The sequence below is a fragment of the Pararge aegeria genome, chromosome 6 (genome assembly GCF_905163445.1).
Source record: "Pararge aegeria chromosome 6, ilParAegt1.1, whole genome shotgun sequence".
In the NCBI taxonomy this organism is placed as follows: domain Eukaryota; kingdom Metazoa; phylum Arthropoda; class Insecta; order Lepidoptera; family Nymphalidae; genus Pararge; species Pararge aegeria.
The window spans coordinates 16,787,635-16,813,171 of NC_053185.1; the positions used below are offsets into that span (position 1 = coordinate 16,787,635).

Consider the following 25,537-nt stretch of genomic DNA (forward strand, 5'->3'; position numbering starts at 1 on the left):
GAATAATTAATTTATACACACACCGCTTCAGGTTAAAGTGGCGAACGAATTTTTCACCATCCCTTTTACAATTATGGAAACATGTATGTATGAACGTTTCATAAGTGCCCGTGATAGGCCTATATGAATTAAGAAAATTTATATTTGACCTTAATAGGTTAGCCCGCTACCATCTTAGACTGCATTTACTTTTTACATTTACATTTACATTTACTCACTAATATACACTTACGACCAGGTAAGATTGCAGTCAAGGACTGACTATTAGAGAAATCAAAAAAAAATACATGCATACCTTTTTTTGGCTTGGTGGAAAAGCTTTTTTGTTACCCCTCTAAAGGGGGTATACCCAAACTAAAAAAATTCCCACGGCAGTGTACGAAGTGCACGCGACTAAACTCGATACATATAAATAAATAATAAATAAATAAATAAATATACTACGGCAATACACACACCGCCCTCAAGACCCAAAGTAAGCGTAGCCTGTGTTATGGGTACTAAGATAGATTTTGAATATTTTTATGAATATAATACACATAAATACTTATAATATACAGATAAACACCCAGACACTGAAAAACAATATGTTCATCACACAAACATTTTCCAGTTGTGGAAATCGAACCCACGGCCTAAGACTCATAATGCAGGGTCGCTGCCCACTGCGCCAGTCGGCCGTCAAACATCAAGCAAATCGATTTGTAGTACTAAAAATTGCTGATTTCATTTTCCTATCGATCGCATATGCAGTGTAGTGACGGAAGATCAAAATACAGTTGTCCCCTGCTCTTCCCAGAGGTGTCGTACGAGGCGACTAAGGGAATACAACGGAGAATGGTTAGCGGTGTCCCCTGTGCTACCACTACATCGTGATTATGGACAAACCCTTCCATAGGGAAAGCCCTTTAGTCCAGCTGTGGACTTCGATTGGTCGTTAAGGGGATGATCGATCGAATGAACGTGGCTTGTGTAGAAATAAAAACCTTACAAAACCAGCTTTGTCAACCTTATTATGTCATCCACGACCAGTATATTTTGTTTGTTGTTAATTAAACATTAATTCATTAAACTTTCATCGGAAGAGCATTCACACGATCATTAAAAGTGCCACCATAATCGACCGGTTTCAGATAATGCGATCGTCGTCGTGTTTTCCGGTACAGCAGTGATCAACTTCCTTGATGTTATGGAAATGATCTTAAGCATTGGGGTGACCAGGTCGGAGCGGTCGTGTTTGGCGCCGGATGGGAAAACTCGATCTACGAGACCCTTAAATAGATTCAGTGCTATGTTTTTTTCAGTATTAAAAAAACCTTGGTAATGAGTTTTATTTTTTCTTTCGCTCCTTGAAGGCTCTGCATCTTAAACCGGAAATGCGGAATCTCTATTAGACAAAAAGACGAATTTTTTGGAAAGAAATGAAGCCTTTTAATTTTTATAAAAACATCGTTTTAATACGGAATTTCAAACTGGAAATCACACTAATCATAGACTGATTCCCGGTTCGTCATCTGTCTGGTTCACGGACAGAAATACAGTTGTCACTGAACACGTAACAGACATAGAAAGCCGTGTATATATGCCTTGTTTTTTTTTTATTCCGCTACCAACCAGTTAGGGGGGGGTATGGCAGTTATATTACACCCATACCCCTAATCGGTTTCTACGCGACACCGTACCGAAACACTTAATCGCTTAGCGGCACTTCTTTGTCGGTAGGGTAGTAGTTAGCCACGGCAGAAGCCACACCAGACCAGACTAGAGAAAATTCAGAAATTATAAATTAAGAAATTTCATCCGAACCCGGGACCTCCCACTGAAATCCACAGCCTTCACCGCTGCGCCAAGGAGATCGTCAAAAGTGGTATGATACCATCTCCGAAGCCATAGAGGTCGCAAAATCCATTTGATAAATCCCTGAGACCTTTTGTTGACACTGCACCATTCTGTATCGTAACATTTAGGTTTTAATCTCCGAATCCCATCAGCTCATGCTCATTTGCGTTGAGAATAATTTGTTCTTAACCGCATAGAGCCGCATATCTTAATCGCGAAATGTCTATTAGCTACCCTGTGGCCACTTTTCACTTAATGATATACGCAATCACGTCCGCTGATTTATTTTAGTTAAAGAGCCGGTGGCCTATTTTTTATAGGTCTTAATGAAATAGAATTTTGTTTGTAGAACAATTTTGTTTTATTTTTAATATACCACGATAATACACACATCGCCATCTGGCCCCAAAGTAAGCGAAGCTTCTGTTCTGTTATGATGAAGGTGACTAATGAATATTTTTATATACATAAATACTTTAAATATACAAAAAAAGACACACAAACACCCAGACACTGAAACACATTCCTGTTTATCAAATCACATCGAACCTACAGCCATGGCCATACTCAGAAAGCACAGTCGCTGCCCATTGCGCCAGTCGGCCGTCTAAATAAATTGGAACGCGAGGAAACCTCAGCAATTTTAACGTCAATGGTTCATGTGGATATTTTCAAAACTATTTTCTCGTACCTCGTCTAATATTTTGTAATCGATATAAGTAGGTGCATTGTTGGAACTTGGCAATAAACATTTTTTTTGTAGGGATAAATTGCTTTAAACAGTGAAGGAAAAATCGTGGGAAACCTGCATGCCTGAGATTGTCTCTTGAGGACCCTGCAGATGGCTCACCAATGATACGTGGAAAACCTACAAACAGGGCAACACTTCGCAGGGCATGCACGGGACACGTACTGCAAAATGCTGTCCTCTGTCCGTCAACCAGAGGCGTAGGTGTTGAACCTTATGTGCCTGTAACTATACCGGCATCCACGCCTTTAAGACTGTAACACAGCAATTCAACTTGGCAACGATGTATAGAGCCAGAAATAAGCATGGCTATAGTAAATACTTCCCCGGACGAACTATGCCACAAAAAGCTCTACTACTAGCTAAGTTAGCTCTACTGACATGGATCGGTAGTAGTATTTGTCCCAACCAGGAAGTAATCATAAAACTACTGAAATTACCACCAGCTCTTTACCTATACAGCAAGGAACACGCACCTATTCACACGTTTCTATGTAAATTTCTAATTCGTCGTTTTCAATTAGGATTTAACTTTCGCATTTCTCTAATGGAGTGAACAAATGGGCTTTAGAAATTATGATGAAGTGCCCAACTGCAACGAGGTTTTACATATTCATGGTAATAATGAAGATTGTTGCCGAGGGCTGGGGGCTATTGCGCAAACGCTATCGCAATCTTCTTCAAAATAGGTTGCAATTAGTTGTAATGTTATTAAATTTGAGAATATAATTGGAATAGTCTCAATTGGGAGTTGTGTTTCGTCGACATTTGTGCATAACTTTTTATTGGGTTGATTAATCAGACAAATCTCTGTTTTGAACGAAACAAGAGTTATAGACAAAACTGAAGAAGTCACGAAGCTAAAGTAGTAATATTTGATCCACTTTGGTGACTCCAAAATATAAAAAAGGTGTAGGTACTTCATTATTTCTGAGACCACCAAGAACATAGCCAAGAATTGCAGCACGTTTCTTAAGCTCGCCTACGAATACTGGAGCAGTGTGGTGGGTCTCTATATCTCTCTTTCACTGAACAGAAGGCTTATGCAGACCTGCCTTATTAAGACTGAGGATTACGTAATATGTAAACACTTTTATTGAACAAAAAAACCTTAAATATATACTAACCATCTGGACTATTGTTTCCAAGCTAAATAAAATTGTTGAATAGTCAAAGTTTCTTCTCGTAAGACCGCGTAAAAACTTGTTTTTTAATAGCGCATAAGAATTTCTTATATTTAAAACTAAGACTTACGAAAACCAATGTTAAATGGAAAAAATCTGAATCTCAAAACTCATCATCATCATATCAATCGATTAACTTTCACTACTGGTCAATCTTTTGTAGGGAGTTCCACGATCCACTGCCTGGTTTCCAGCGGCTCTCATTCTTTCGATTGATGTTGGCTGTCTAACATAGGTTATACAAAGATAATTTATTAAGACCTTCGCGACCTTTTGCGCACCTTAAATAAATACATGGGAGGTATTAATTTTAATCCGTGCCTTTATATACTCTACAGTAATCTACAGTAGTACTCTACAGCATATATTATGATTTTTATTGTTTGATCACGGTCAACACGATAATTGCATAATTCCCTATTGAATTGCACATGTCACAAATCAAAACAATCATGTCGGAGAGCAGGATGTCCGGCAATTTTAAAAAAATATCCATACAACATCCTCAATGCTCACTGTTTATATGTAACATGTCTTTATTTTTAAACAACTTTTTTACAAGCTTTTACAAGCGTGGGGTGCTTTTTAAGATATTGTCGAAATGGTAATCCTTCTCATTTCTGTCATTCAAATATTTATTACTATAGACACAACGCACAACACGCTTTTTTTTTTTTTTAATAAAACATTTTTTTCATATTAAAACTATAATTCATTTATATTTGTTAGAATTTTTTACACTATTTTTAAGTTTGGTTTTCTATATCTATACATCTATTTTTTTTTTTTTTAAACGATTATATTTTTAATTATTCTACTCAACTATAATGCAATCTAAGACGACAGCAGGCTAAGAATGTAGTAGTATGGCAGTTATATTAAAGCCATAGGCCGAGGCCTTTTTGTTGTAGTAAAAATTGGCGGACTAAGTAAGTAATTCTGATGGTACGTGGAAAACCATCGCCATGCAAGCAACACGTCCTACTAAATGCGGCTCTGTGGCCAACCACCTGAGGCGTATGTGTCACATGCCTGAAATAACAACGGCAACCATAGCTCTCAGACCAGAACACTGCTTCCCTGGACGAGGAAATCGGCTTTGTTAGTAGCATGCTATCGCACCCTAAGCGATTCTGGCAAAATTTTGCATAGAGAGATATGAGAAGAAATTGAAAATAAAACATTAAATAGTAGCAAGTTTCTTTCAAGTGAACACAATTAATATTGTTTTGTAATTATACTAGCGGACCTTAAAATATAGTCGTATGTTGTCGCAGACTGTTTTTTAGAATTTAAAAGAAACAATACCGACAATTTCGGTTAACAAATATATAAAAAGATTAAGCTTTCGTATGATGTTTGTGTCCACAACACTCGTAAAGTAATTGATGCATTAACTCGTATTTTATACACCGTAGCATAGCCATATAAGAGTGTTGCTATTAACTTTTTATCTCATAGTTCCCACAACAACAAAAGGATATGTTCGGACTAGTAAAAATTAAATCATATTAATTAATTAATTAAATTATAATAATAGGCTTTATAGACCACAACAACAATTGCCGCAACAAAAAAATATAAAAATAAGATTAAAAAAAACAATTTATTTCGCGTCATTGTGGTTAGAACCTCCGCTCTGTATTGCAGCGCCCTGGCAGTAGGTGACCGCCAAGGAAAATTGCAATGCAGATTTTCAGTAGGGATCCCAAAAACGAAAGCTATCGAGTACATTATTTAAAAATATAGTAATAAGCTTTTGCGATTGAAATCTCATAATTGCCTAAAGGTGGACGTCAATCTGTACCGCTGGCTCCGAACCGACAGCAAAATAGGCTCCGCTGTCAGCCGTCCCCTCAACAAAAGCTACCGTGACAGAATATTATGCAAATAAATGCACCACATTTGCATCTGAATTTTATGCGGCAGTGTTTAATAAAAATGACCCATTTCATTGTGTCCCCATATGGCAACGGCGTGGCCTTACAAGAGTGGCATTTGCATAATCGTCCCGTACGGGGCGCATTCGTTATGCACCTTTATCGAGGTCTAACCAGACACGTCACGATTTAATATAATCGAAAATGAATACAAAATTAATTTAATTAGTTCGAATAACTAGACATCTAAAAGTCAAAGCCGAATGAAATTGAAATACTTGCGTAACAAAGTAATTGAACAATAAGGAATGACAGGCCCTAGCTCCTAGAAAGTGTCTAAAACTATCAACCAGGGCAGCATAGCTGCCCTGCGAATATTACCCGCACCCCCGGCCGTCCTTCGATCACGTAAAATTTAAATCGTATTTAAATTTTACGTGATCGAATAAGTGAACGTATATAAAATTTCAGCATTAAATTCTTTACGATTCTCGTAACGTATCGTAAGTAATCAATGCGACCGAGCACAGACGTCAAGTGTCAATCACAATGTGCCAGGCGCGTGCGACGTGGGCGTAAATGCGTCTCGTCATCTCAAAGCGCCTTCCTAACCCCGATACGAAGTACTTTATTAGTATACATACGATATTTTATAGTATCCATACCTACTTACTATTTATACTTATATGCTGAAGAGTGTTTGTTTTTATTTGATTACTAGCGTACCCAGCCCGCTTCGCCGGGCTAGATTTTGCTTTATTTTATTTCAAGAAATATAATTACTTCATTATATTTTTAATTTAAGTCTCATAATATGTTAAATCATTTATTCTCTCCGTATTCATTCTCTTCTATTCTCTTCTCGAGCGGGTGAAGATGTACACCCATGTACACCCAATAATAGAATATTATCAAAGCAAATAAAAGCTGTATTTGACAGTTCAAAAATAGGAGTGCTCCGACCGTCACCAAACTTTACAGGATTACTCGCCAGGTCAATTCGGAGATTCTGTGAAAGTTTCATTGAAATCGGTCCAGCCGTGTCGGAGCCTATACGGAACATACCCACACACTTTCTCTTTTATATATATAGAATCCCTGGAATTAACAAACTAATTTTCTAGTAATAGAAGATCTTTTCGTGACAGCCGTCACGTCTGGGGATGTCGTGCCGCCAAGCAGCATTGCTGTAAGCTGGTCTGAAGGGCGTGGTTGCCGTTGTCTCTGCTCAGACCGTCGCGTCGATGATATTACAATGATAAAAAAATTAAAAAAGCCCAATTATTGAAGCGGCCAAGCCAGATAAAAGGCTATTTAACATCACGCTACGAGTGACGCACGTACGAGTTTGAGTCAATCAAAAATAATACAAAATATTTTTTATAATCCAATGCAAGTTAGCCCTTTGCTGCAATCTCACGGATGTTAAGTGACGATGCAGCAGTGGCGTGCACTTCATACATGCATAAAATCAAAGTCAAAGTCAAAGTCAAAAAATCTTTATTCAAGTAGGCCCACAGGTGGCACTTTTGATGCGTACATAAGAATTACACGGTAGTGAGATGATGGCGATAACCACAAACGCGTCCCGGTCTAAGAAGAAGCCCACAACAAACTTAGCCGGGTAACAATAAATCTCTGTCTAACCTAAAATTTTTGTATCAAAGATAATAACGGGCTAGCCTTTTTGGGGGTAGAGCAAATAAGAATAACACATACCCCTAATCAGTTTCTAAATGACATCGTAGCGGAATGCTAAACCGCTTAGCGGCATGCCTTTGTCGGTAGGGTGGTAATAGCTACGGCCGAAGCCAAGACCGAAGCACATTACTGATAACTTGAACATAGTTATTTAACGTTAACCTGCATTATCACTAATACCTTATCTAAAAGACGAGATCACAGTTAAAGGTTGACTTGTAATCTAAAAATAAATACGGCTAACGAAACGTGTCTATCGGTTTTGTTTTCCAACAATCTCGAATTTGCTTTACATTTGCAATATTTTAAGTGGAACACTGTTATTGCTTTCTATGGCCGTGTTCTGGAAAATACCAGGAAACCTGACACTACGTAAGGGGATCCACGGATTATTGGCTTCGGAAGAGCGCGTAAAAAGTCGCCCGAACGAACAATATCGGTTTTCAAGAGGTTCTTTCACTTCGCATTCGACATGTTTAGTACATGTGATAATATTCTTGGCGAAATAGTATTTAAACACAAGCTAAAAAATTTATACCTTAACTTACAAATTGAAGCAGCGAGATTTGTCTATGCAAAATGAGTACTGTTTGGAAGTATGTATATGTTATGTATTTATTTTTTGTTTTTTCTACAATTTCATTTCATTTCATTTTATTTTCATTTTATTTTTTAATTTTTTAATTACTTTTATTTACCTACGTGTTTAATTTAAGTTTGCGTTAGTTTTAGTTTTATTGGCTCTCTTTTACAGTTTATTTGAATTTTTTTTTTTTTTTTTTTTCTCTTTTATTTAAATTTCTTTCTTAAATTTACTCGGGCGTCGCGGTTGTTTGCTCAGTCGGATACTGGTGCAGACTGAAAATCAGCGCTGAGCATTGTTGCTAATGCACAGCATAAGGCTGAGTTTGCGGCCATTTGCCATATTGTTAATATTAATGGATGATTCTTTTAGTTATTAATCTTGTATTAGCAATAGTGTATGGCAATAAAGGATTTTATTATTATTATTATTATTATTATTATTAGTGGAGGGCTACTAAAGAAGTGGGTGGGTGTACCACGTTTTATTGTTTATTGCTTTATTTAAAGGGTTTTAAATCGTATTAAGTGAAATGTTAAGACTGTTTTAGGTTGAAGCTGAACGATATTATTTTATATTAGTTATTAACGGACCATTGACTACAAACCTTTGCAGGGCAGGCAAGGTACACGTCCCGCAAAGTGCTGCCATAGGCCTGTAATCATACCGACAATTACGCCTTGACCGTCACGGTGATAACGTATCTCACGACACGCTTACATAGGTAAAAAGCTTTGACACCAAACACGGAGTGCAGACACGGAGTACAAGCATGGAGCACTGTAATCACCTGTGGTTCTGCCAAGTACAAGCTAGAAGCTTTAGAAGCTTTGGATCGTTGCGCCAGGAGTATTATAGGTGACAAATCGATGACACAGGCGAAACTATATAGTTTACAGCACCAACGCAAGTAGCCTGTTTATCAGGAACTTACTCCGGAAGTTCACAATCTCGTTCCTCCGTCCCCGTTCTACCACAGAGCAGCGAGAGGCCGTGAGCGGTGGTATCCTTATGTGGTTGTGGCAACTGTTTTCGTGCCACGTATAACTTGAGTACCTTTAAGGCAAGAGTGTACTACTTGAAAAGCCCACAGTTTGGTAGGGCAGTAACCAAAATCGTTTCTGCCCTATCAAAGTGAAGTCCGGCCAGATAAGTCCAGTTAATGCTACCGTGCAAATAGAAAATTATAAACTTTCGAATATAATATGTCGACTATTCTATCAAATACCCATGTATCTTAGTTCATGCATGATTATTTGATTAAGAGGCGGCTATTTCGAAATAACAAACATACACTTCAATTGTATTTATTTTTATGGATGTTTATTAATGTTCGTACATTTAAAGAATGACACGCGTCCTATTTACATAAAAAATCGTTTCTAATTATTGACTATCGGCGAAGACATTAGTTCGTCAGCTATTTAAATTGACGTAATGTGTATTCAATGGACCCTAATGGTACAAGCGGACTAGGGTTGTACAAACTATATTTCTTTAATATATGTTACCTATTTATATTACAAAAATATAATTTAAACCATAATATTATGAATGTATCACTGGAAACCGAGTTTTGTTACAGTAATTTTATAAAGTGGGTAAATAATTAAACTTTTGATAACTATAAATTCACATTTGCCAGATATTTTATTAAATTGATTTGGATTTATTTAAAAAAAATGCTAATAATTATTATTTAATTCATAAATAGTTTTCACAAATTAAAATGATATTTAATTAACAATCAATGTTTATGACGTTGAGTTGGTGGGTTTCTTAACACTTCAGTCCTGTATGGACTCGAACGATGCAAAGATACCTCCCGGTGTCAAAATTCAAAAATTCAAAAAATAAAATAAAATAAGGATTATGATTCTGAAACAAAAGCGTCAACAACGAGATGGAATACCCAATTATGTCAATTTTAAAGTGCATTTGCATTTTGCACGTAAATATAACCTAAGGTCTATTATAAAATATTAATGGCGTCAACCCTAATCAATATAAATAAGCCCATCCGATCGGGCCGCCCGTCGATAGTTGCGTGGGTGACGATCGATATATTTGTAAAATAAAAGATTAGGATCCAATCGAAGGAAGAATAAACATCGTTTATATATAAACCTTCCACTTCTTTAAACTTTCTATTTTAATAGGGTTGACGAAATAATATCAAATTTTTAGATGTATCCCACTTATATATTAAGTATATTCTGTGGTCTGAAGAGATAGAGCCACTAGACCAAAAATCTTAAATTTTTATTTTTCTTGTATTTCTGTTTCCAATCTTTATTATCTTTATACCTTAAATACGTGCAATAAAGAATTTATCTATCTACCTATCCGTCTAGACTTGTTCATCGCGGAGAAGACAAGTTTGCTACGACAAACAAATAACTATAGCCCATCGACGCGAAATTTAGTTTCCATAAATCGCGCGGAAACTATGGATTGTTCCGGGGTAAGGAATGCCTATGTGTAATATCATGTGTGTTATCCAGGGAATAAGCTATCTCTATATAAATTGCAGTCAAATCTCTTCAGTAGTTTTTGTGTGAAAGAGTAACAAACATCCATACATCCTTTCAAACTTGACCTGAACAGAGCCACCTTCAATCTAACATTATATAATTTATAACTTATATTTACTTTTATTATAACTTTCATTAATTATATCACTTAAAGATGCTATTTCTATCACTTAAAGATATCCCTAATTAGTATGTTATTGTATTTCCTAGTATACTATCTGTAATATTCCTTAGTATTTATCTCTATTTCCTATAACTTTTTCATAATATATATACATATATTTTTGATCCTTTTCTCTTTCTTCTGTAGGTTATCTAATTTCCTTCACTCATATATTGTTTGCTGTGTTTCAGGGCGAAGTGCTATAAAATGGTGCCAACAATGCTAACCAGAAGAGCGGCTGCATTGCAAGAGCAATTAAAACTTAAAAATGCCCTCAGTGAACTAAAGTCACTGAAACAAATAAATGCTGATTTAATGAGGGAACAAGATGACAGTGAAGTGGAACTGAGATCAATTATTGCCAAGAACTCCCAGCTAAAGGGTGAACTAGCTGACCTACATAGCGCTCACACTCTGGTCTTAGAGGAGCGCAACCAACTCCAGGAGGCAGTGCATTCTTTTAACCAATGCATATCTACTTATGATGAAGCTTTAGGAAGAATTACTATGTTGGAGGGTGAATTATGTAGCGCACATAAAACTATTGATGACCTTCAGTCACAATTACAAAATGTTGAAATGCAATCAACAAATAACTTGTATGATGAACTACTTACTTCATCCTCAACAATGCCAATGTGCATCGATCTGACTTGTGATAGCCCTTGTGTTAAAAAAACCAAGCCTCAAATAGATCTCCCCTTTTTAAATAGCCACAATAAAATAAAAAAATACATTAGAATTAGTAAAATAATAAAAAAAACTCAAAAATTAGTAAAAAACCAGAAGAAAAGCAGTGAAAACCTGATACTAAGAAAAGAACGTTCAGTTTTGTTAAATAAGTTAAATACCTTTTCTCTTTCTTTTCAAAGTAGCAGGGAAAAATATGAGAGTGAAATCCAAACCTTAAATGATGTTATTCAACAGCTGGAAGACTCACTTAAAACTATGACTATTAAATATGAGCTGTCAAAAAAGCAGATTGATGAACAAATTCTGGCAGCTGATGAGTTGTTAGCTCTAGGTACCTACAATATGGCTCGTTTTGAGTCATTGGCAAATAAATGTCAATGTTCTCAAGATATACCTACGGCTAACCTAGACTTAAGTAGTAGTATTTTGTCCTCTAATAAGCTAGAGACCTGCCAAGAGCAGTGTGAAAGTATTATTCCTGTCACTACATCCTTAGATTATAATTTATCAAGTAAGCATAAAAAACACACTTTAGTAATTTCAGACAAGCTAGGTAAAGGTTTTGGTCCTATTATGAACTGTTACCTAGATCACTCAGTGACTAATAGATGTTCACCGGGGGCTAATTTAGACTATCTTATTGATAGTTTGAACATAGACAGTTTAGATGTAAATAAAAATGTTATATTTTTGTTAGGAGACAGCTTAAATGTAAAAAAGACACAAATTATAAGATGTGTAGAAAAATTGCTGGCTTTGCATGAAAAATCTAAATGTAGATTTGTTATGTGTGCCTTTCCGTACTGTGGCACACTTAGTTCTAAGCGAAATAAGCAAATTTATAATTTAAATTTATTAATTTATAACTTGACATGCCGTCATAGTGAGGCAGTTTTTTATTTTGATGTGAATAAATTTATTTCACCACTGTTATTGACTAGGGATACTTTTTATCTGTCAAAAAAATGTAAGCAACATATAGCCTCATTATTAGCTTACAATTTAAATGATACAGTTACAAGTGTTGTAACTAAGTCTATTGACAACTTTACAAATTGTACTTTAGGTACCAATATTTCTGATAATGACCCAAGTACTTGTTCAAGTACTAAGAAAATTTCTTATAATTATTTAAACTAGATAGCCAGACAACGGAGAAGCTCTCCAATATGAACATTGTACATCAAAATATACAGAGCTTAACCGGCAAAGAAATTGAAATAGAACTGTTTGTGGAAAAACTCAATATACACATTCTGTGTATTACTGAGCATTGGCTCACTGGTGCACATCCAGCAGTTATCTTAAGGAATTTCAAAATGTCAAGTGTGTTCTTCAGAAGGACTGCAATTCATGGTGGGTCCTTAATTTTTGTACACAATAATATAACTTGTAAGGAGCGAAAAGACATAGTTAGTCTTTCTGTTGAACGCACTGTAGAACTATCTTGTGTGGAGCTGGAGCGATTTATAATAGTGTGTGTATATCGTCCCCCCTCAGGTGATTTTAGCCTTTTTGAGGATGTAATGGAAGATGTGCTTAAGCGATTGTCTGTATCCACAAAAAAAGCAATAGTATGCGGGGATTTTAATGTTGATATTTTACTTAGTAATGCAACTACGACTAGGTTGCTAAACTTATTTAAATGTTTTAATTTAAATTATGCTTTTAGTGAACCTACTAGAATCACAGCAACCTCAGCATCGTGTTTAGATAATATTTTTCTCAACTGTGATATCTTAGGTAAATCGATAATAACCAACTTAAGATCAGATCATTGTGGCCAACAAATTACTGTTTTGAATAATATAAACAAAGATAAACATATCGTCAAGTGTAGGCCGATAACTAAGAGCAAATTGACGCGATTCAAAGGTGAAATATCATCCAAAATTCCTGCCCTTGTCTTTAAGAACGGTCATCCTGACAGCATTTATGGTACGCTCTTTAATATTATAGAAAATGAATTTAACAAAATATTCAATTTCAAACATATAGAAATTCAATTCAATAAAAAAATAAAGTTTAGCGATTGGGCAACTATTGGCATATACAAAAGTAGAGATAATTTGTATGAGCTCTATGGTGAAAAACAATATAACCATACTCCAGCTTTCCTACAACACGTAAAAATGTACTCTAAAACGTTTAAGAACGTTTGCTTTCATGCTAAGTCGCTATACTTTAAGGATCAAATCATAAAATCGGATAACAAAGTACAAACAACCTGGAAAATTGTTAATAATGAAACTGGGAAAGCTAAATCTCGCAACGTAAACTTTGAATTAATTATTAATGATAATAAAGTTACCGCTGACAGTGAGGTTGCAAGTACCTTTGAAAACTTTTTTCAGAGTGTTCCTATTTTGTTGACTGATTCACTTAATTCTTCACCTACTGCAGCTCAGAGTTTATTGAGGAACAACGTTAATGAGTGCAACGTTTTATTTAATTTTAAACATATATCTGCATATGATATAATAAAGAATTTTAAGTTGTTGAAACAGAAAAAAACCGGTGATTTATGGGGTATGTCTGTAATGGTAATATCTAACATTATAGACGTTATTGCCCCTTACTTAGCCATACTTTTTAATGAATGTGTTGATAGAGGTACTTTTCCAAATTTAATGAAACATAGTAAACTTATACCTCTATTTAAATCTGGCAATAAAAACGACATTAACAATTACAGACCCATTTCAATCTTACCAGCTCTTAGTAAGGTCTTTGAAAAAATTATATTAAATCAACTTTTGAATCACTTCAATGTAAATAACTTACTACATCCGGAGCAGTACGGTTTTACTAAAGGTCGTAGCACCACGGATGCAGGCGCTAAACTTTTAAAACATGTGTACGATGCCTGGGAACGTTCGCAGAATGCCATTGGTGTTTTTTGTGATCTATCCAAAGCATTCGATTGTGTCGATCATAAAACCTTGCTTCTTAAACTAGCCCATTATGGTATCAAAAACGTTGCACTAAATTTGGTTGCCTCTTATCTCAGTGACAGAACCCAAAGGGTTTGCATAAAAGACATTAAGTCGCAGGGGTCGGCTACGTCAATGGGTGTCCCACAGGGTTCAATCTTGGGTCCCTTTCTATTTTTGGTGTATATAAATGATCTACCACACCATGTCAGTGAAACCTGTGACATTGTACTGTTTGCTGATGATACATCTCTAATTTTTAAAACTGATAGAGGTAGAGACAACTCTGACGATGTAAGCCGTGCTATGTCGCATGTGTCGCACTGGTTTACTGTCAATAATTTACTTTTAAATGCAAAAAAAACTAAGTGTGTGGAATTTATTTTACCAAATGTAAAGAAAGTTAATAAAAATATAATAATAAATGGAGAATCACTAAAAATGGAAGATTCCACAGTTTTTCTGGGCATGACCTTGGATTGTAAGCTTCAGTGGGGTACCCATATAGATACACTAGCAGGTAAACTAAGCTCGGCTGCCTACGCCGTCAGGAAAATTAGACAGATTACTGACGTAGAAACAGCAAGACTTGTTTACTTCGCGTACTTTCATAGTGTGATGTCTTACGGGATCTTATTATGGGGCAAAGCTGCTGATATTGAAACTATATTCATATTGCAGAAAAGAGCTGTACGGTCAATATATAAACTTAAATCACGTGAATCCCTCCGTGAAAAATTTAAAGAAATTGGTATACTTACGGTAGCCTCACAATACATTTATAACAATATAGTATTTGTAAGACAACATATTAGTCTTTATAAACAAAAAGTGGATATAAACAGTCGACTTACAAGAAATGGTCATAAATTAGTGACATCTGCATATCGTGTGCGAAAGGTGCAGAAGTCATTTGTGGGATTGAGTATACGCTTTTATAATATGATTCCTAAGGTAATTTTGGACCTACCAATCCATAAGTTTAAAGAATGTGTTAAAACACATTTATTACAGCGAGGTTATTATACAATTGATGAGTTTCTTAATGACAAGGTTGCTTGGAAGCATCCGGCTCCGCTTTCATCTCTCACAAGATAGAAAAATGAATGTTAAAATATAAAATGTAAATTTTTGATGTTGGAAAAGAGCAACTGCTGAGTTTCTTGCCGGCTTCTTCTCGGTAGAATCTGCCTTCCGAACCGGTGGTAGAGTCACTACACACGGACAGACTTGACGTTTCAAAAGTGCTTGTATTAGGCCTACTTGAAATAAATGAATTAAATAAACCTATTTATTGTTTCGCCGTTTCCATAATAGGGCGCGTTCACCTCTTAATTGTTCGCCTCTATGCCCGCCCACGGTGCGATGTTCTTTGTTAATGATACCATGGGCGCCTAGCTTTGCGAAACTCCGATATTGCTTGTTCAATTGACAGTTGAATTAAATATTAATATGCATTACACGCGCGCTCGTATTGAATCACAACACACATTTTAAGCCTATGCAAATTTATTTTACTAGCGACCCGCCCTGGCTGCGCACGGTTGCAATTTATTTAAGTGTAGTACTTTGAATTTGTTTTTCGGCAGTCTGAATGTCGCGCCCGCCACCGGTCTTCGCCCGGTTTTAAAGACATACTCATTTTAATGATATGCTGTAAAGGACCATTTTGATCGACATTTAATGCACACCGTATCTTTATAATCGGATAAGGATTACTACTGTATTGTTTAAAAAAGTTTTGCAAAATATAGTAATGCTTACTGCACGGCTAGAAGATCTGTTTGATGTGGAGTATAAGGATTGAAGAAATTATAAATTACACCATAAAGGTTCTCCTGCTTTTCGAGGACTATAGCAAATTGAGCTTAATTTTCATAATACACTTGGTGGGAACTTGCAGCACTAGATTGCGGCCACTCCAGAACCTTCAGACTCCAACATCCAGTTTTTCCGATCTATGTGCCTCTAGACCTGCCACTTCATCTTCGCAACTCACTGTGACCGCAAATCTGATCCTTCTGATCACGTCACGATCACGATCCGTCCTTCTATCGCCCGCTTAGAGACTCTTAAGCTTTCATTTTCGACTTTTAATAAAAACGTTATCCTTAAAATAAAACTAATTTGTATCCTAATGTAATGTAGTAAATTTGTATGACGGCCGATTGGCGCAGTAAGCAGCGACTGCTTTCAGAGTCCAAGGCCGTGGGTTCGATTGCCACAATTGCAAAATGTTGGTGTGATGAACATGAATGTTTTTCAGTGTCTGGGTGTTTATATGTATAATATAAGTATTTATGTATCCTATTCATAAAAATATTCAAAAGTCATCTTAGTACCCATAACAAAAGTTATGCTTACTTTGGGGCTAGATGGCGATGTGTGTATTGTCGTGGTATATTTATATATCTTCCTGCTATATTTCTTCCTGCGTGGTATATCTATTTATTTATTTATCCTATCTTCCTGCTATCTGGATGGCGCCAGTCAGATGTGCAGAATCAACTAGACTTTTATTTAAGCGTAGTTTTTTATGTACGTTGCACTAGTAAGACCAGCAGCTAGTTTCTTTAAGGTACCGTTAGGATTAGACGACGACGTGACGAAACGTAGATCGAATAACAGGATTTACCGTTTATGCTATTACATGTAAACTGTAGTGTAACAAAAAACGATTAGCTTTTTGGGAAACTAATCGGAACTAGGTTAAATTCCAACGCGAATGTTGGATTTATAATAGATGTATTATTTGAGTTCCCGTTATATCATCTGACACTACGGGAGCTCAACGCACGCATGTGCGTGTAATTTATATAAGCGTTAAACCACTGCTTACTCAAAGTTTAAATATTAGAAATTTATTTTTTGGGTTAATTTATTTTCTACTACCGTAACTATACGGGGCAGCAAAGGGAGAATAAAGGCTAAATATCTTGTTGTAGGTAGGTATATAGATTAAAGCAAACATAAATACTTCCGGATGGATCTTAGTTACTTAGATAATCCTACTAATGTTATAAATACGAAAATACGAGAATTTGTATGGATGGATGTATGAAGGGATGTTTGTTACTCTTTCACGCAAAAACTACTGAATCAATTTGACTGAATTTTGAAATAGAGATAGATTATAACCTGGATTAACACATTGGCTGCTTTTTATTCCAGGAAAATGTACGGTTCCCGCAGGATTCATGAAAAACAAAAAATCCCGTTCTTTGCCTCAGGCAAAAGCCGGTCATAAATATAGTAACTTTATGTCAAAGAAGTTTATGAATAAACACGAAAAGACACGGTTTCAATGTCATAGGAAATCAATGCCTAGATCTTGGCAAAAGTTTAACACGAGACACGGCAAACTAAATTGACTATTAAATAATAGTGGCTAACGAACCGTTTAGCGATCGCTAAATCTTTAATGAGGCGGAAGATTGGACCATAATTAGCATAGAGACGATTACGAACCGTCCGTTAAATAAAACACATCTAAGACATGCACACTCGAATTTAAGTTTGTCAGTCTGTATATAATTATTGTTTATATCCCAATTCTGGGCACGAGTCTCCTATCATAATATATACTGATGTCAATTTTATCCCGTTGTGTTTAAACGCGCTGATCTTACCACTACTGGTCGGCGGAATCGTTCTTCATCTAATAGCCTAACTCTCAATTAAGGTTAAAGGTAACATCACGCTCCTTAAGAGCAGAGACGGATTCATAACGCGGGTGGTGCAATGAGGCAGGTTATGTTGATGCATATTCTGTTGTAATCTAAACTAAATTGTCAGCTCTATATTAATGCTATTCTTTTCATACTGTATACAATGGAAAGGAAAATATAATATGTTTAGATAATTCCAGTTCAGTTTATATTAAAATTTATGATAAAAGTGAAATAATTATTTTGATACTTATTTATTTATTTAGAACATCGGTAAGGGTACAGAATTCACACAATAAACTGCCGTGCAATGGTGCCACGGTAACTGTTTCAGTAGCATAAGCTGTGTCGCAACAATTAACGCCCACCTCCAACAATAAATGTAAAGTAACAATAAAACAAAAGTAGAACATATTAAATGCCTATAAAACGAGAGCTAGTAAGTAAATTAAACAAGAATTAGGCAACAATACTAGATGGCGTTCGAACGCCATCTAGTTTTGTTGCCCTTTTTTCCATATAAATTAAAGTAAACTTTCACACGATCGAATAAGTAAACGTAGCAATCTAAAACTTGGCGCTGGGATTATACATATTCTACGCAAGAACGTCTTGAAATATGCTTTTCACACTTAGATCCACTCTAGATACTGTGTTCTAGTCCACGTTTTCTCTGTTGCACCATCCATTACAAATTTAGACGATTATTTCATGCCTTATTTCAAACTGTCACTTTGATTTTACGCACGCCACACTTTTTCGTCGGAATAACGATATTTAAAGCGCTCTGGCATTTAGGAATGCATTGTAAATGCCAACGAGCCGTAATGACCTAATCGTTGTAGTGCCGTGCATAATAAAGGCTGGGTTTTTTACAGATTCTGATATCATCTTTGCTGGTTAGGAAGAATACGTATGATGGTGTCCTGTTTTTCTGTCAAGAGATTCCCAAACACATCCTGCGTCTGAGGCTTTTTGATGAACACCCCGGCGCTGTGGTGAGCGTTTTTTTTTTTTTTTTAAATTATTCTTCCTTTGTAACCTTGTAATTCCTTTTTTTAATTTTAATATACCAATTTCTTTTTAATTTAAAGTAGGATAGGGTGAGCGTTGTTGTCTAATAAACAGGAGAGCCCGAGTTCGATTCCCAGAGAGGGCAATTTTTATCATTTCGAAATTTTATTTGGAGAATACGGCTGCAATTAGTTACCACCCAAAGACCCAAGTGCAAAGTGATTTGGCGGGGCGATGTCCTGTAGAAATAGTAAGTGATTTAAAGCGCCATCTAGCGTTATAAATCTAACGGATTAGACCGCTACCATAGGGGACTCTATTTTTTACATCGCTTACAGGGAGATTATTATTGCGTACATTATAGCTATATTATTACGTGAGAGTGCACTGAAGAACTAAATTGTATCGTAAAAAGTAAAAGCATTTTTTACTATAGTATCTACATGTAACAGGACGATACGAACCAGCGTGATTTCCAGAAATGGAAAGTAAAACAGTCAAGCAACATATGTATTTTAATCGTATCTTGAGGTTTTGAAATGAATATCGCTATCTAGAGTAAGTAAAATCCTAGACTAATTTCCCACTTTAAGCGAAAAGCTGCAATAAAACGAGTTATTATAAATAAAAAAAATTGCAATAATTTCAAAACGTTGACCCTAATTGTGAGACTCCGGAAAGTTAAAGCGAAAGGATAATAAATAAATTGGAACAATAAAAATGATCCATTTCACGGCTACCATGGGCAGGAGTCGCAGGTGACAATTATATCACCGGCGAAAGGATCAAAATGTATCTTCTCCCACAGCTTTATCAACTCTCAGAGGAAACACAGAGCACACAAGTGGAAATAATATCCAAATAATATATGCGTAATAATAAACGGGGGTAAACTTCTCCTATTCTATGTTTCCGTGCTTTAGCAGGTGGACCACGTTCATTATATCGCTTGAAAGGGGGTATAATCGGGAATATATTTTTTATCCCCTGCCCGTGCTAGCTCTCCAGGTGAAATAGGTAAGCAATAACCCAAAAAGCAATAACCAATCATTGAGTGTGAAGATATTAAAATGTAACCATGTAGAGAACTTTCGATGAAATAAATACTCGTAACTAAACGCTTTATCATTATGTCCATCATAAGGCGTTTAGGTTCCAGCTGATCTAAATTAGATATCTTCAAGAAGCACTAAAAAAATTAAGAAACTTTTGATATACTTATTTCGAAAAACTTAATAGGTACACATGATAAAGCAAAAAAGTTACAATGAGTTACTTAAGCAATAATCACTGAGTTTAGATGTATCTAAAGACAACCTTGCCGAAAACTGTCGTTAAATTAAATAGGTGCCGTCCATCATAAGTCGTTTAGGTTCCGGCTAAACAAAATTCGATACCTCCCAAAAGCAATAAAAACAATCAAGAAACTTTTGAAATACCTATTTCAAACAACTTAATATGTACACATTATGATAAAACATGTAGGTTCTGTGTGTTGCACTTCCAATGATTTCTATAAGGAATAATTACTGAGTTTGGAGATATCAAAAAGAAACATTGTCGCAACTTTAAAGGTACCATTTATCAAAAAGCATTTAGGTTCCGGCTGAATTAATTGTCTCCTAAAAGCACTAAACAAACTTAATATGTAGGTCTAGGTAGGTATACATGATCAGCATTAAGGTTTCATTTGACCTAGTTACGTGTATCTCCATAATCAGTAGAGTTTTTAGATACGTTGTGGTAAATTTTCGACGAAATAAGTAGGTACCAGGTTCATCATAAAACGTTAAGATTCCGGCGGATCAAAATTGTATGTCTCCATAATCAATAGAACTTTAAGGTATCAGAAGACAACCTTGTCGTAAACTTTCAAACTTTAATAGGTACAGTTCATCACAAAGCGTGTAGGTTCCGGCTGGCCCAGTTACGGTGTCCCCCGAAAGCACTAATAACGCGCCAGACTGGGCGGAGCGGGCCTTGGCCTTATAAGTTATACTTTACACGCTCGATTCCTTGTAGTATACCATCTGATAAGCTCAGTTTTAACGCGTGCTCAATTTTAAATGGCTTCCATGAATATTTTTTCCTTATAAATGTGTCTTTCAGTACCGTTTAATGTTTTTCCAGTAAAATAATAAACTATTTAGCTGGGACTTCGTACATTGGAGTAGTAATGTGTTACTTTTCCGGGATAGAACGCGCATGCTGAACTTTGGATCTTTAATTACAATCTATGCATACTGATATTAAAGCATAAGACTTTGTTTGAGAGCGCTAAGCTCTGGATTTTTAAACACATCACAGATGAAAGTGAGGAATAAAAAACAATTCTAGCTATCATCATCATATCAACCCATTACCGGCCCACTTCAGGGCACAGGTCTCCTCCCACAATGAGAAGGAGTTAAGTCCACCACGCTGACCCATGCGGATTGGTGGAATGCACACACCTTGCAGGTGCAGGTTTCCTCGCGATGTTTTCTTTCACCGTTGAAACAGGTGATAATTTAATTACTTAAAAAACGCATATAACAGAAAAGTTAGAGGTGCGTGCTGGGATTCGAACGATCCTACCCACTGGGCTATCGCCGCTTCTATTCTGGCTATAGATACGGATAATTCTAAAAGATAGTTATCGCTTAGCTGTTTGATATCACGAGCAAAGGGCAAATCGGAGGGGATTTCTCTGTACGCGATCGTCCCGATATCTCGGTCAAATGTCGTGTTGCGGTGGTAGCGAGATAGCTATCGCCGCTCTGACAGGTTGGGTCCCGCGGCGAACAGCTTTGTGTTCGGCCGATTGATGGCTGCAATTGTTTTAAATGCGAGTATAGGATATCTATACTTGATATTATTAAGCTCAAGAGTTGGTTCCGTTATCATCAGCTTACGCTAATATCTAGACTCGAGTTTAGACTACAGTAGACTTCAACTAGAGTTAAGAAGGTAATACCAAACTGTATTGTTCATTCGAGGGGTCTTTTTTTTCCACTACAAGTTAGCCCTTGATTGCAATCTCACCTAGTGGTAATTGATAATGTAGTCTAAGATAAGCGGGCTAACCTGTTAAGGAGTATGGCAGTGATAGGGGTAGTAGTGAGATGATGGCGATAACCATATTCATAAACTTAAAACTAAAGCTACGAGGGTTCCAAACGCATCCTGGTCTAAGAAGAAGCCCACAACAAACTTATCACATTGTCATTTAAAATTATTAGAAGAGCAACCTGGTTAGAGCTATAATTCACACCCAAGCTTTTTTATCGATTACGTAGTCCTTTATACTATAACAGGACTTTTCTATAAGCTTACGTTTAATACAAACTTTGAACTTTTTAAGAGACATCTCCAAGATTTCAATGGGTAGTTTATTGTAGAATTTTATGCAATTTCCTTTAAACGAATTATGAATTTTATGTCACCTAGTATATTGCACGGTAAGTTTATTTTTACTTCTAATGTTTAAATTATTGCAGAAAATAGTAAATAAATAAAGGAAACTATAATTGCACCTATACGAAGCGTAGCGATGCTCAAGACGTACACGCAATACCAGATTCTAACGAGTCTCTTCCGAGGCGCCACGCACAATACACTTATACAGAATTCCATTGTTTACGTCTGACGCAGATCGCTATCGCATGAATAATGCTGTATCATCATTCTCATATTGATTAGCATATGGGCTTTGGCAAAGAAAGTGTCGCCCACGCGGCGATGTCTCATAACAATTAATACAAACATGTTTGACTACGTCGAGCCAGTGTGACGTTTTCAGTGTTTGCATAATACTTTTGAGGAGCGTCCTTATAGAAAGGCATAGAGGTAGACCAATCAGATTGGTGGGTAGACGAATAAAAAGTACCACGTCATCTATCGATAGCCTGATTTGTCGATCTATTACTCAATGTTTTGAGTCCCCTCCGCGGATTGAAATAAATCTCTTTTGAAGGAAAAAAAATGTGTGTGCACTTATGAACACGCGATGGATGTTATACTTCTTTGGCGTAACAAGGTAAAAATCTTTTCAAAAAGTTTATCTTTCGCCTTATTCTGCTTTGTAGAAAAAACAACTCTAACAATAGAAAAAGGTTTAATACATTGAAACATTTATTATAACGCATTATCTAGGTATCTCATTATCGGAAAACCAAGTTTCATTATTAAAATTTGAGATTGAGGTTTATAAAATTGAATCAATTAAATCACCGGAATGAGCCCGCAGACTTTGACAATTCAAAGTGTACATACAGTGTGAAACCTTTTATTGAAAAACAATTGTTGACTATAGCTTACTTCAGGGTGTCGATTTTTCGGGACGGTGTGCGCCCGCATCGTAAAAATTTACGCTCATCATTTTTACCTAACGCGCCAAAAGAAGTATAACTTCAAAACCATGTAAATTTAATGTTGATTGCCCGTTTGCTTTTCATACAGTCTTCTAATATCAACTTTGTAAGTATAACCTTATCCAACACGACACACAAAAAATATTGACGAGTAAAAATATCAGCAGGCACAATCAAGATTTAATCTTAAAGTAGTTAATAATTAGGCGCATATTCACTGTCATTCAAACATTTGTGACGTAAATTCGGACAATTTTTGTATAAAGAGGTGTCATAGTTTACATTGCAATTCACGTATTCACAAGTTGTTAGTTTTTGTAACAAACATATGAAAATAAAAAAAATATATTGAAACTCAATCTGTTAAAAACTATTAACAGATTGAGTCTCTGCTGATTTAAATTCAAAATAATTAGTTATTTTAGATCGTAATCTATTAGGTTAGGTTAGGTTAAGCTCCATGGTTTTAAAGAAAATGCGCGGGAAGCAAAATGGTTAGAACCTTTTTTTTAATAGAGCAAAAAGCTCATTGGATCATTTTCACAATAAATTTGCTTTTTAAACGCACAATACAGAGTTACGTTCCATATTTAAATTTCGAGCATCATATAACTAGTTGAGTGACCTACGTAGTATTATTTAAACTATAAAACATTATGGGATAAAAGGTCTAAGGTCAAAAACGATGATCAATAATAATGGATTGGTTTTTAACGCAGTTCTAAAATTTACATAAGTTAATAGCAAAATTCCACGAAGCCATAAAATAAATAAAGCACTCAGTCATTAGGAAGGTCCAAGTTTTAGCAGCGCTTGCTTTATAAATTCGAGCACGTAGTTATAGGACACGAAACATTATGTGTATGGTTTTATTAGATAGCTCCAAAGGCAGTTTTTGGTCTGCCATTGATAACAAGTATTTTTAAGATATTGTATGTCTGGGTTACTATATTATTAATGATACTTTATGAGTTAGCGTACTCCACTTGTGCACGGACTGTACACAAGTTTAATTTCAGAAATAGTAAAAAGTTTAAACTGCTTAGTTCCTTGCCGGCTTCATCACAATAGACTCCGACGCGACGGTAGTTACAGAAAACAAGACAGTTTAGAGAACGTTTATAGCCTAAGATTATTTTTATTTTCTATATACATATATATTATACATATTGGCTATATATATATTGGTCGACCCCCAACCAGATGGACAGACGACATCAAACGAGTCACGGGGAGCCGCTGGATACAAGTGGCCCAGAATCGTGGAGTTGGAACGCCCTACAAAAGACCTATGTCCAGCAGTGGACGTCGATCGGTTGTTTTGATGATGATGAAGGTGAAGATGATGATATATATACATATATACTAGTGCTTGACTACTTATGGTAAGCGATGATGCAGTGAAGCAAGCTAATATACTATAGCATAGGAGGTGTTGAGAGAACCAGATCAAATATATATTGAGCACACCTTCCGAGATATATCTTGTTTAATAGAAGCCAATAGACAAACAACGTTGCGACTAGGCTGCAAACTTTGAAGTTTTGTTGGCCAGGATGAGACGAGGATAGTAATTTTTGTAGGATCTACCATTTAGTTTTTGTTTATCACCAACCTGTCAGCCAAACGTGGTAATAGTGGGAAAACCTTAGGAGAGGCATTTAGCCCAGTCATTGACTGCTATAGGCTATTGACGGCCGATAGACGCAGTGATGTTTGATTCCCACAACAGACAAATGTATGTGTGATGAATATGAATGTTTTTTAGTGTCTGGGTGTTTATCTGTATTTCATAAGTATTTATCTGTATTTCACATTATTTATAAAATATTCATCTGTCATTTTAGTACCTACAACACAAGCTACGTTTACTTTGGGGCTAGATGGCGCTGTGTGTATTTTCGTAGTATATTTATTTATATTTATTTATTTATTTATTATATATGATGCTAGTTTTGTGTATATTGCATGTTACATACAATATTGTGAACGGATTATTTGAATAAATAATTATAATATAACAAAACCAAATAGTTAAAACAATGCCATAATGTCATCGAGACGCCAAAGCTGCGAGATGTATGCGATTAATTATTGAACGTCTATATCACAACCGTTCTATTATACTAATAATTTGACTGTCGAAAGAATGATATGAAAGTACGATTTATACGACAATTAACAATACCAACTTAATTAAATTTGTAAAAACCCATAAATCTAATCAATTAAGACGTCAATTTCA

General features: G+C 35.8%; 1 protein-coding gene across 10 annotated transcripts in view; it reads right to left on the reverse strand.

Moving 5' to 3' along the window:
- LOC120624456 (rho GTPase-activating protein 23) overlaps positions 1–25,537 on the reverse strand; it is a 497,253-nt gene that overhangs the window by 367,840 nt on the left and 103,876 nt on the right. The window lies entirely within an intron of this gene.